The 8,969-nt window shown below is 56.2% G+C and overlaps 1 protein-coding gene across 2 annotated transcripts in view; it reads right to left on the bottom strand.

Moving 5' to 3' along the window:
* Positions 1-8,969, bottom strand: part of PCGF2 (polycomb group ring finger 2) — a 61,367-nt gene that overhangs the window by 45,852 nt on the left and 6,546 nt on the right. The window contains exon 1 of one of the 2 annotated variants that reach the window (XM_019507623.1): positions 1,798-1,878. The exons of the other annotated variant lie outside the window; for it this stretch is intronic. The gene's annotated coding sequence lies outside the window, so the exon portion shown is untranslated. Of the gene's footprint in view, positions 1-1,797; positions 1,879-8,969 lie in introns of those variants that run through there. 2 annotated transcript variants of the gene reach the window in all.

Here is an 8,969-nt window from a genome sequence, read left to right as displayed (position 1 = left end):
AGACATACCCCCCATCCCCCCCCCCAAAAACCCCCCCCCCCCCCGCTGCTGAAGCGCACACCCACGAGAGGGGTCAGGGACGTCCAGTTGTCTGAAAACCCATTTTTCTGGGCATCTTTTCAAAGCGGGAGTGAAATGGTCCCGGTCTTTGTTGATAAGGCGAAGGACACTTTGAAAAGCGCCCCCCTCTTTCCTTCCCCAGCCCGGCTAGAGCTATTCAGAGCGCAGTATTTCCCCACAACCCCCCCCCCGCGCTGTCGGGAGGGGGTGGGGGGAGCTGGGGGGGGCTCCTGATGAAGAGCGGAGTCGCGTTTGATTGGGATCTCGGGGACACGGGCGACCCGCGAGCACCGCTGCGGGCGCAGATAAGGCAGCGCCTGGGGTATGGAGCTGAGCAGAGCCTCGGGGAAGCCTCCTAGCGCAGCTCTAGGGCAGAGACGGGCTGCTGCACCCTGCGGTGCCTGGGGATCCTTTCAAAGTACCCCACAACGCTCGCACCCCGAGGTGCGCCAACGCGATTCACAGCAACAAGCCCAGGGATTTCCGCCAGGAATGCGCCGGGTCAAACCCTGCCGACCTGCTGAGGGCTTTCCCAGCTCTTTGCTTGCTCTCTTTTTTCCCCCTCATAAACCCGGAGACAACTAAGAGCCGGCATTTTCTCCGAGGATCCAAGGAGGGGTGCCTTGGCTGTAAAAAAAAAAAGGGGGGGGGAACCACTGCTCTCTAGGGAGGAAGATACAGACAGGGCGAGGGGAACTGGTTACCATCGAGGGACATGGAGAGGGGGATTGGAGACCGACCTCCAGGGCTTGGAAAGACCCAGGCTCATCCTGCCCCACCAAAGCAGGACCCACTCTTCCTACCGATCCCCTGACAAATGCCCCTGGAGTCTCCCCCGGAAAGGATCCGGGCCCCTGCCCGCCCAACAGCTCGGGCACGCGCCCCTAAAGCCCCGACTTCAGGGGCAGGGAGTGGAAGGATTCAAGCAGACAGCGAGCAGTGCATGACAGCGCGCACAAATTAACGAGCTAAGACTGATCAAACTTGGAGGCACAGGTGGGGGGGGAGATCCCCTGGACCCATCAGACACCCAGGAGAGGGGGGAAGAAGCCAGGGCAGCATTCAATGCGTGACTCTGGGGTCGGGAGAGGTGGAGAGGGGTTTGGGGACACGCCAACGCAGCAACAAGGCAGCCTCGAGGGTCGCCGCCGCTTGTCCCCAGTCGCTCCCTCTTGCCTCCCTCCAGCACCCTCCAGCGCGACGTGAACCCCCTTCCCGCCCCCCCCCTTAGAACCTTTACAACTCGCAGGTGACGTTGGCGCCGCTGATAGGCTGCCCCGGCGCTGGTTGCTATAGCGACACACAGGATAACAGCTGGCCAGGTGCCAACAGCAACAGCAGCGCGCGGGGTGCGCTGTGCCCTGCCTGGCGCACCAGAAACCCAATCTTCCCCGCAGCCACCGGGGATCGCGCCCGGCCGGAGCGCCCCAGCTCCGCGCCGCGACGCTCCCCTCCCCAGGCTGCAATTGTATTTCTTGTTGGAGGGATTTTTTTTTTTGAGGGGGGGTATTTTTTTGCAGGCTGCCAGGGATCTCTCCGGGTGGGTGCTGGGGCGCCCGCGCCGCCGGCACAAACCGGTTCTAATAAACCCCAGGATGCTGATCAGGGTTTCGTGACTCGGAGCTGGACGCGGGGAGGCGGAGGATGGGGGGGTGGGAAGTTCCCCTCCTTTTCCAACGCACGCATCAAACCCAGCGCCACGCCCCCCCCAGCCCCCCAGCAACCCCCGCTGCCCACCTCTACTGTCCGCCGCTTTCAGAAACCAGCCCAGTGCCAGCAGCGGCCCCGACTCCTCTTCCCCCTCGCACAGCAAACCCGGCAGCCCGCGATCTCCAGACTCTCCCCCCCCCACGTCCCCCCTCGGACTCCATCCTGCCCAAGCACGTGTTTCCTTTAAACCATTAACGCTTTAGGGACCCTAAACAGCGTCGCCTCGTGGTGCGCCCTGGAGGCCGGAGATGGGGGGCGCGGAGCAGAGACTGGGGGGAAGGAGGAGGCGGGGCAGAAGGTGACACCGCTGAGCAGCTCCAGGGCTGGGGGCTGGGGAGGCGCTGCTCCCCCCACCCCACTCCGCCTCCCCTTTAGGGCAGCAGATCCCCTCCACCCAGGACCCCGCAAGGGTCAGGAGCGCTGTAGCTTTCCGCCTATAGGAGCCTCGAGCTCTGGGTGAGGCGCGTTCAGCGAGAGATTTCCATCCTCCCAAACCCTGGGGCAGGGGCAGGAAGATGCAGGAGGGAAAAAAGCAGGCGGCCCCAACGATCACAGCACCAGGCGCGCACCGCTGGACACGCAAGTGCCATTAGCAACCATGGGAGGGAAAGGGGAATCAAACACCCTCTATAAATCCTATTTCTTTCCTGCAAGGCAGACGCGTCTCTGTTCCACACCCACGCCCGCCCGAGGACGGGGCTGGGAGCCCTTGCGAGCAGAGCAAGAAGAGATCGGATCTCTGGGTTTGCAAAGCGGGGAACCCTGACGCCAGCGAGGAGGGGTGAAGCACTAGGACAGGCACGAGCGGAGCGTGACCTGAGACGTGTCTCTGGGCTTAAAACCTGCCCAAGGTTGCAACGCGCCAGGCTCCGAGGCAGATCGCCTTTGCAGATCGCCAGGCAGCCTGGGGGTGGGGGGTCCTTCCCTCCTCCCTCCCCACCTTGTTATTTCCAAATAGATCTGCAGGAATGCGAGGGCCGAGCAAGGAAAAGAAGAGAAGCGAAAAACAACTCCAGCACCTTAAAAAGCAGGCAAGTCTCCCTGCAGCACCAATCACTCCTGCCAAGGAAATCAATGATGTTGTATGTTAATTTCCTGCGAAACGCCGCGGGTTCTACATCCTGCTATTATACACAGGTATATCCTGCTTTTTTTTTCTTCCTTTAAATCCCACCCCTCCTCCCCCCTAAACAGGAGCTGCATTTTAGACAGATTCGGGGGGCGAGGGGAAAGGAGAAGTATGCTGATCGTTTACCCTGGGATTTAAACAGAGACTGAGCAGACGGCGAATCAGAGGGTGGGGGGAGGGTTATATGGAGGGAAAGGTAAAAATGCTCGCAAAAAAATAGAGGCTAAAACCAAAGAGATCGAGTGCTTCCAAATAAATGCTTCACTTCCAGAGTGGGAGCTCAGAGCCTTCTCAAATGTCTCCAGTGAGATACACAAATCACTCCTGGACGCCTTAACTAACATTACTGTATAATCAAGGGATCTTCACAGAGGGACAATTAGGAATAGACATCCTGCTCGTCTTTATTTGCTTTGCTTCCTCCCCGCCTCCAAGTCAGTATCCAATCTGTCTCGATTCAAAAACCCTAAAGGCAACTTTTCCCCCCTTCACTTCTCTTCCTCCCCACATCAGATCTCGTTCGGGATCCCTCCAACTTTCCATCAGCCAAATAAGACATCATATTTTATAAGAAATTATATTTTACACCCCTTCTTCTTCCTTTTTTGGCACACGAATTTAAAAAGGAAAAAAGAAAGGAAAAGAAAAAAGCCCAAAGCCTCCAGTCTTCGATGGTTTTCAGATGTGAGCGGGGCGTGCTGGAAGTCTCAGAACTAGCACGACCTCCATAACATGAGAGTTGAAATTAGATAGATCTCTGCCTCTGGACCGACCAGTGACCCGTGAACTAACTTCTCAATGTTAAGGGCAGCTTTAAGGTATTTCCACCCTTTACCCACCCCTCCCACGCCCCTACTATCAGGTCATTCAGAGAATTAAACAACTTCCCCCGCCTTCTTTGCAACCAGGAAAATATTTGTACAGATGTAACCCCCCCCCCCAATCGCTGCATTATTTTCCAACACCCAGCTCTTCAGCTCTTTGTAACCACCGACCCCCACCCCAGATGCAAACGCTCCCTTCCCTTTCACTGCAGGCTGCAGACACTTTTTTTTTTATCTCCTATGGAAAAAAATAATCAAGGCAGCATCAGTGACCATGAATGCAGCTTTATGCGGGATTACTACAGACGGGCCCCAAACCTGGATTTGAGAAGGTGGGGGAGAGAGGAAACAGTGAGTAATTGAGTGGAAAAGCAAGTCAGAGCCTTCTGGTCCCTCTTGCTTTCTCGAAGCTATAAATAAAAAATAAACCAGCCAGCAAGTACCCCCAAGCTGCTGAACACAACACTCCAGGGGGAGGTTACTCGTGCCCTCGTAACTCTACACCCCGGGCTGGATTCTGCTCCTATTTCTCCAGGTCTAAATCCAGAGCAAAGTCAGAAACAAGTGGGATCTATCTCGGGGAACAGGCTGCAGCTCGCAGACTGCTGGCGTTAGACACAATCTTTGCCTTTTTTCTTCTCTATTGAGAGGTGAAGTCAGGGTTGTATTAGCCCGTCCTTTACCCGCATTCCCTCCTATTCCCCCAGCCACTTTCTGCGCTCGGACACACGACCCAGGCTCGCTCCCCTGCAGCCAGGACTGACCGTGCGTGTGACAGAGCCCACCCGAGAAGACCTGGGCACCAGACAGAAACGCGACCCTGGGGAGATGGGAAGGAGACACGCGCAGGTGGATGAAGGCACCTGGATACGTGTGTATCAACATCAACTCGCAATATTGCATTCGGGCCGTTTGGTTTTTAAGACATGCTCCAAACGAACAAGAGACTCAGCCTGCACAGCGGGTCCCGGAAAGGCTGCCAGAAAAGCCCCGCAGCAGTGATACTCAACCTCCTTGGACTCAACTCCTCCACCCTGGAAAATGCCAGCTCTTAGTTTTCACTCGTTTTCTGAGTACCGAAAAATTACAGAGCAATTGTCCTGTCGCAAAGAGCACCCCGGGGCAGGGGGCTTTCAACACTATGGATTCCTGCTGGAAGTCCCTGCTTTGATCCCGTGAATCACTAACGTCCCGTGGCACCCTGGAAAGGATCTCACGGCACCCCCGGGTGCCACGGACCCCTGGTTGAGAATCACTGCCCTAGAGCTGTGCTTGGAGGAAGCCCTCAGTGCACTGAGCGATACCCCTGGCTGAGAAGCAGAGGTAGCAGGTACCTTAGTGCCAGAGCTCAACCCTTCACCTACTGCAATGAGAGATTCCCGGGACAGGATCCCTTCCTATTATTTTTAAGTCCGGTTTTTTTTAGTTGTGTTCAGGTTTATCCAATGATTTTTATTTATTTATTTATGTGTTATTAATAACTCCCAAGAGATCGCGGGAATTATTTTAACTCAGAGAGAAAGCCGGTCTGTTAAAAAAAAAAAGTGTATTTCCTACTCAACCAAGCAGAACCAGACAGAATCAATAAAAATCTCATCTGGGGGCTCAGGCTTCTTCTGCAGAGGACACGGTACAGAATCTGGCCCCGCCAGCAGCAGCTCAGGGCCCTGGCTAATTATATTTGTTATTAATTTTGTGTTTCCAATGGAAACCCTGGGTGCCACCTCTGTGGCTGCGAAGCTCATTGAGTGCGAGAGCCTGCTACATTCTCCAGGATGAGTCGTGTTCAACCCCCAGCCCGGACACACAGCACAGCACAGCATCCATCGGGCCCTGGGTGTGGGTGTAGGCAGCTGGGATGAAAGGGAAGGGAAATGAATGCTCCAAAGAGCCGGAAAGGCGAATTTTCAGGAGCTCAGCACCCACAACTGGGGGAAGGGGCAGATTTTCTTCCCAAAGAGTCCGGCTTAGCTTTGGCCTCTCCAGATTCATTGCATTGTTTAAAGGCTTCAGCACCCAACAGGAGTTCTCCCCCCTACACACACACACACCCCCCCAAATTGGCAAGGGGGTGTAGGATCAATGCTAGGACAGAGGGGTGGGATACCCGAAACGGAGTAGTGCAAATGTCCAGGCTCTTGCCAAAGCCCGCGTCCAAACCGCAGGGAGCCGGGCCAGCTCGGCACCGCTCTCGGGGACAGCGGGGTCACTTCTCCCTGGGTTTTGTGGGTGGCTTGTGCTGCAGCTGTCTAGCAAGGGAGGGCTTCTAAGCGGCGCGTCTATTTTAAGGTGGATCGCCCCGTCTGATCTCTGCCTGCCTGAGATCCCCGCCTGGCTTCTGCCCGGCCTGATCTTTCAAGAAGCGCGGTTGTCAGTCCTGCCGCCGGAGCCCGGGAGCCAGCCAGGACGAGCCCGGCAAGTGGAGCAATGAGCCTCGGCTCCGCCGAGAGTCAGGACAGGTGGGAGGCTCCTTTTGTCCGCAGCGCACATGGGGCAAGGGATTATCTGGGGCACGGGGTCAGCTGCGCCAGCCCGAAAGATCCATGGGAGCAAGGTATATGCCCGCCTGGCACATCACCCACGCGTGGGATCGGGGCTGGGGTGGGTGATCCCTCCGCCAGTGGATTCTGCCTTTCAGTGGTTTGTCTCTTCCCTCCACCCCCTGGCAGCCAGTCCCCATGGAGGGGGTGCCCACGCACTCCCCAGCGGTGCCAGGGCGGGAGGAGGGGGCATTTGTGACCGGGATCACACTCACACGCACACATACACACCCTCCCGATCAGAATCTGCCCCTCCGTGCCCCCTGCCCTGTTAACCAGGTGTTGGATCTTGCGAGGCTGGCGGAGGAGGGCGTGTGTGCGTGTGTGCAACCTCCAGCAGGCGAGCAAGGCAGGAGGGATCCCACCGCCACAACACTTCCCCTCGCACAGACACAACACGCTGCCCAAACACCCGCGCAGACACAACACCGCCCGCAGCCAGACAGCGCTGCCGACCCCCCCAACACACACACGCATGCACACTCACACGCGAGCACACGCACCCCCCCCATGCCAACCTGCCACTCACAAAGAAGCGGGCTCAGAACTCGCCCCTTCCCCCCGCCCCAGCCCCTGCCGCCGCGCCCCGGCCCCAATCCGGGAGCTGGAGGAGACTTATCGATAACAAAGGGCCGATCGCCGGGGACGCGCTGCAAGGTCTCGACGGGCAGAAGTGAAGCTGCTCCCCACCGCAGCCCGGACTCGCATAGGCGAAAGGAGGCGAGGGGCGGGGCTCCTCCCCCAATCCACAGCTGGATTTTAAGCCCCCCCCCCCCGCCAAGCCCCACGGGGAAAGGGCCCGGGGGCTGTCACCTTTAGCTGGGACAAAAATACCCCGGCACTTCCTCGGCGGCTGGGAACGGTGCCAGCGCTCCACAATGGAGCGGCTCCATTTCCAGCCCCGGGTCTATTCCGAGCTGACCCCGGCGCTCGCCCGGTCCTGCCCCCGCGCCCAGGGCGCCTCACCTCCAACTCCGAGCTCCCCCAGTCCAGCAGGACCGCGGGAGGCAACGCAACCTCCCCCCTCCTCCTCCTCCATGGCTGCGGAGCGCACACACACATGCACGCACGCACTCACACCGACACGCGCGCGGGGAGAACCGATCACGAGAGATTCCTGCCTTTCATCTCTACCCCACCCCAGATTTAAAAAAAAAAAATACACCTTCCTCCATGAATCCCCTTTGCACTTTTTTTTTTCTTTTTTTGCAGCGCGAGCTTTGCTCCGTCTATAATTTCTCCAACAAAGCCGGCTTTGTGTGCAGGCTCCACGAAATCATAATGATGACAATAAAATCTGGAGTGAGGAGAGACTGTTTTCCATCACATACCTCTGTGAATGAGGTGAGGGCTAAAGAGTCCCTTTTTAATGAGACACAGAGAGAGAAAGGAACCTGCATAATTACGAAACCTGCCCTCTCCCCCCTCCATCTGCTCCCCCAAAATGCAGGTCCTCCGGAAAGACAAAATGCAGGAAAGTTACTCTTGGATGGGGGTGGTGGAAACACACACACACGTATATGTATGCCCATACACACACACACACACACACACACACACACACACACACTTGTGTATATATATTCCCATACGTAGACATACACACTCACTCACACACATACATATTTCCAGACATAGATACACACACACATACTTATGTATATCTATCCCATACAGAGACACACACACTCACATATATATATATTCCCATATATAGATACACACACAGACACACACACACGCATACATATATTCCCATTCACACACACTTATGTATATATATTCCCATACCTAGACACGCACACACTGTCTTACACACACACATAGATATTCCCATACACGCACGCTTATGCTATATATAGTCCCATAAACACACACACACTCTTACACAGATATGTATTTCCATACATAGATACACAGACTCTTATGTATATATAGTCCCATACATACACACGTATGTATATGTATTCCCATATGTAGACACACACACTTACCTATATATATTCCCATCCCACGCATAGCTACACACACACACACACACACACACACACACACACACACACACACACACACACACTGATTCTTCCTTGAATTGGCAGTGGAGGGGTTGGGATCTATATATGTAAGGACAAGGTCCCTCTTCCCTTTGAACTCTGCAGGGATCAGGATCTTGGTCTTATTCGGTGTGCGGCAGGGAAGACCACCCCCACCTTTCATTCTAAGGGAGACCGGGCTGAGGTGGGGGGTGCCGGGCCCTGCTCCAGCCCGCCAGCTTATTTGGGTATTACGTTGCAATCTATTATTCATCATCAGGGCCTGGAGGAGCGATCCGGGCTGGGGATCAGAGCGGTGTCCGTAGCTAGGGGAGCGGGGCAGGGGGGAGAAGGGGCGAAGCCCTCCAAGGATCAAACACAAATGCGGGTTTCCTCTTTCCCGCGGCGGGGTCCGTCCCCTTGCCCTCGCCCGCGTGCTGGGGGAGCGGAGCCCGGGCCGGGTGTCTCCATTTGACTTCTACATTGATCAGCAAAACATCGCGACAATTAAAGCCAAAAGAGCCGTCTCAGCTGGGCTCCTTCGCAATGGGCAAACCCCCCTCTCCCCCCCCCAAAAGGCAAAACCTCGGGTCCCGCCCCTCCCCCACCCTTTTTTTTGTATTTTGGAGCCTGCGGGGGGCAGCGATTTTGCATTCATGTGACAAGGGGTTCC

This window comes from Gavialis gangeticus, unplaced genomic scaffold (genome assembly GCF_001723915.1).
Source record: "Gavialis gangeticus isolate Ggan-Ray unplaced genomic scaffold, GavGan_comp1, whole genome shotgun sequence".
Lineage (NCBI taxonomy): Eukaryota > Metazoa > Chordata > Crocodylia > Gavialidae > Gavialis > Gavialis gangeticus.
The sequence above is the reverse complement of the archived record's forward strand: the minus strand, read 5'-3'. Positions and strand labels throughout refer to the sequence as shown.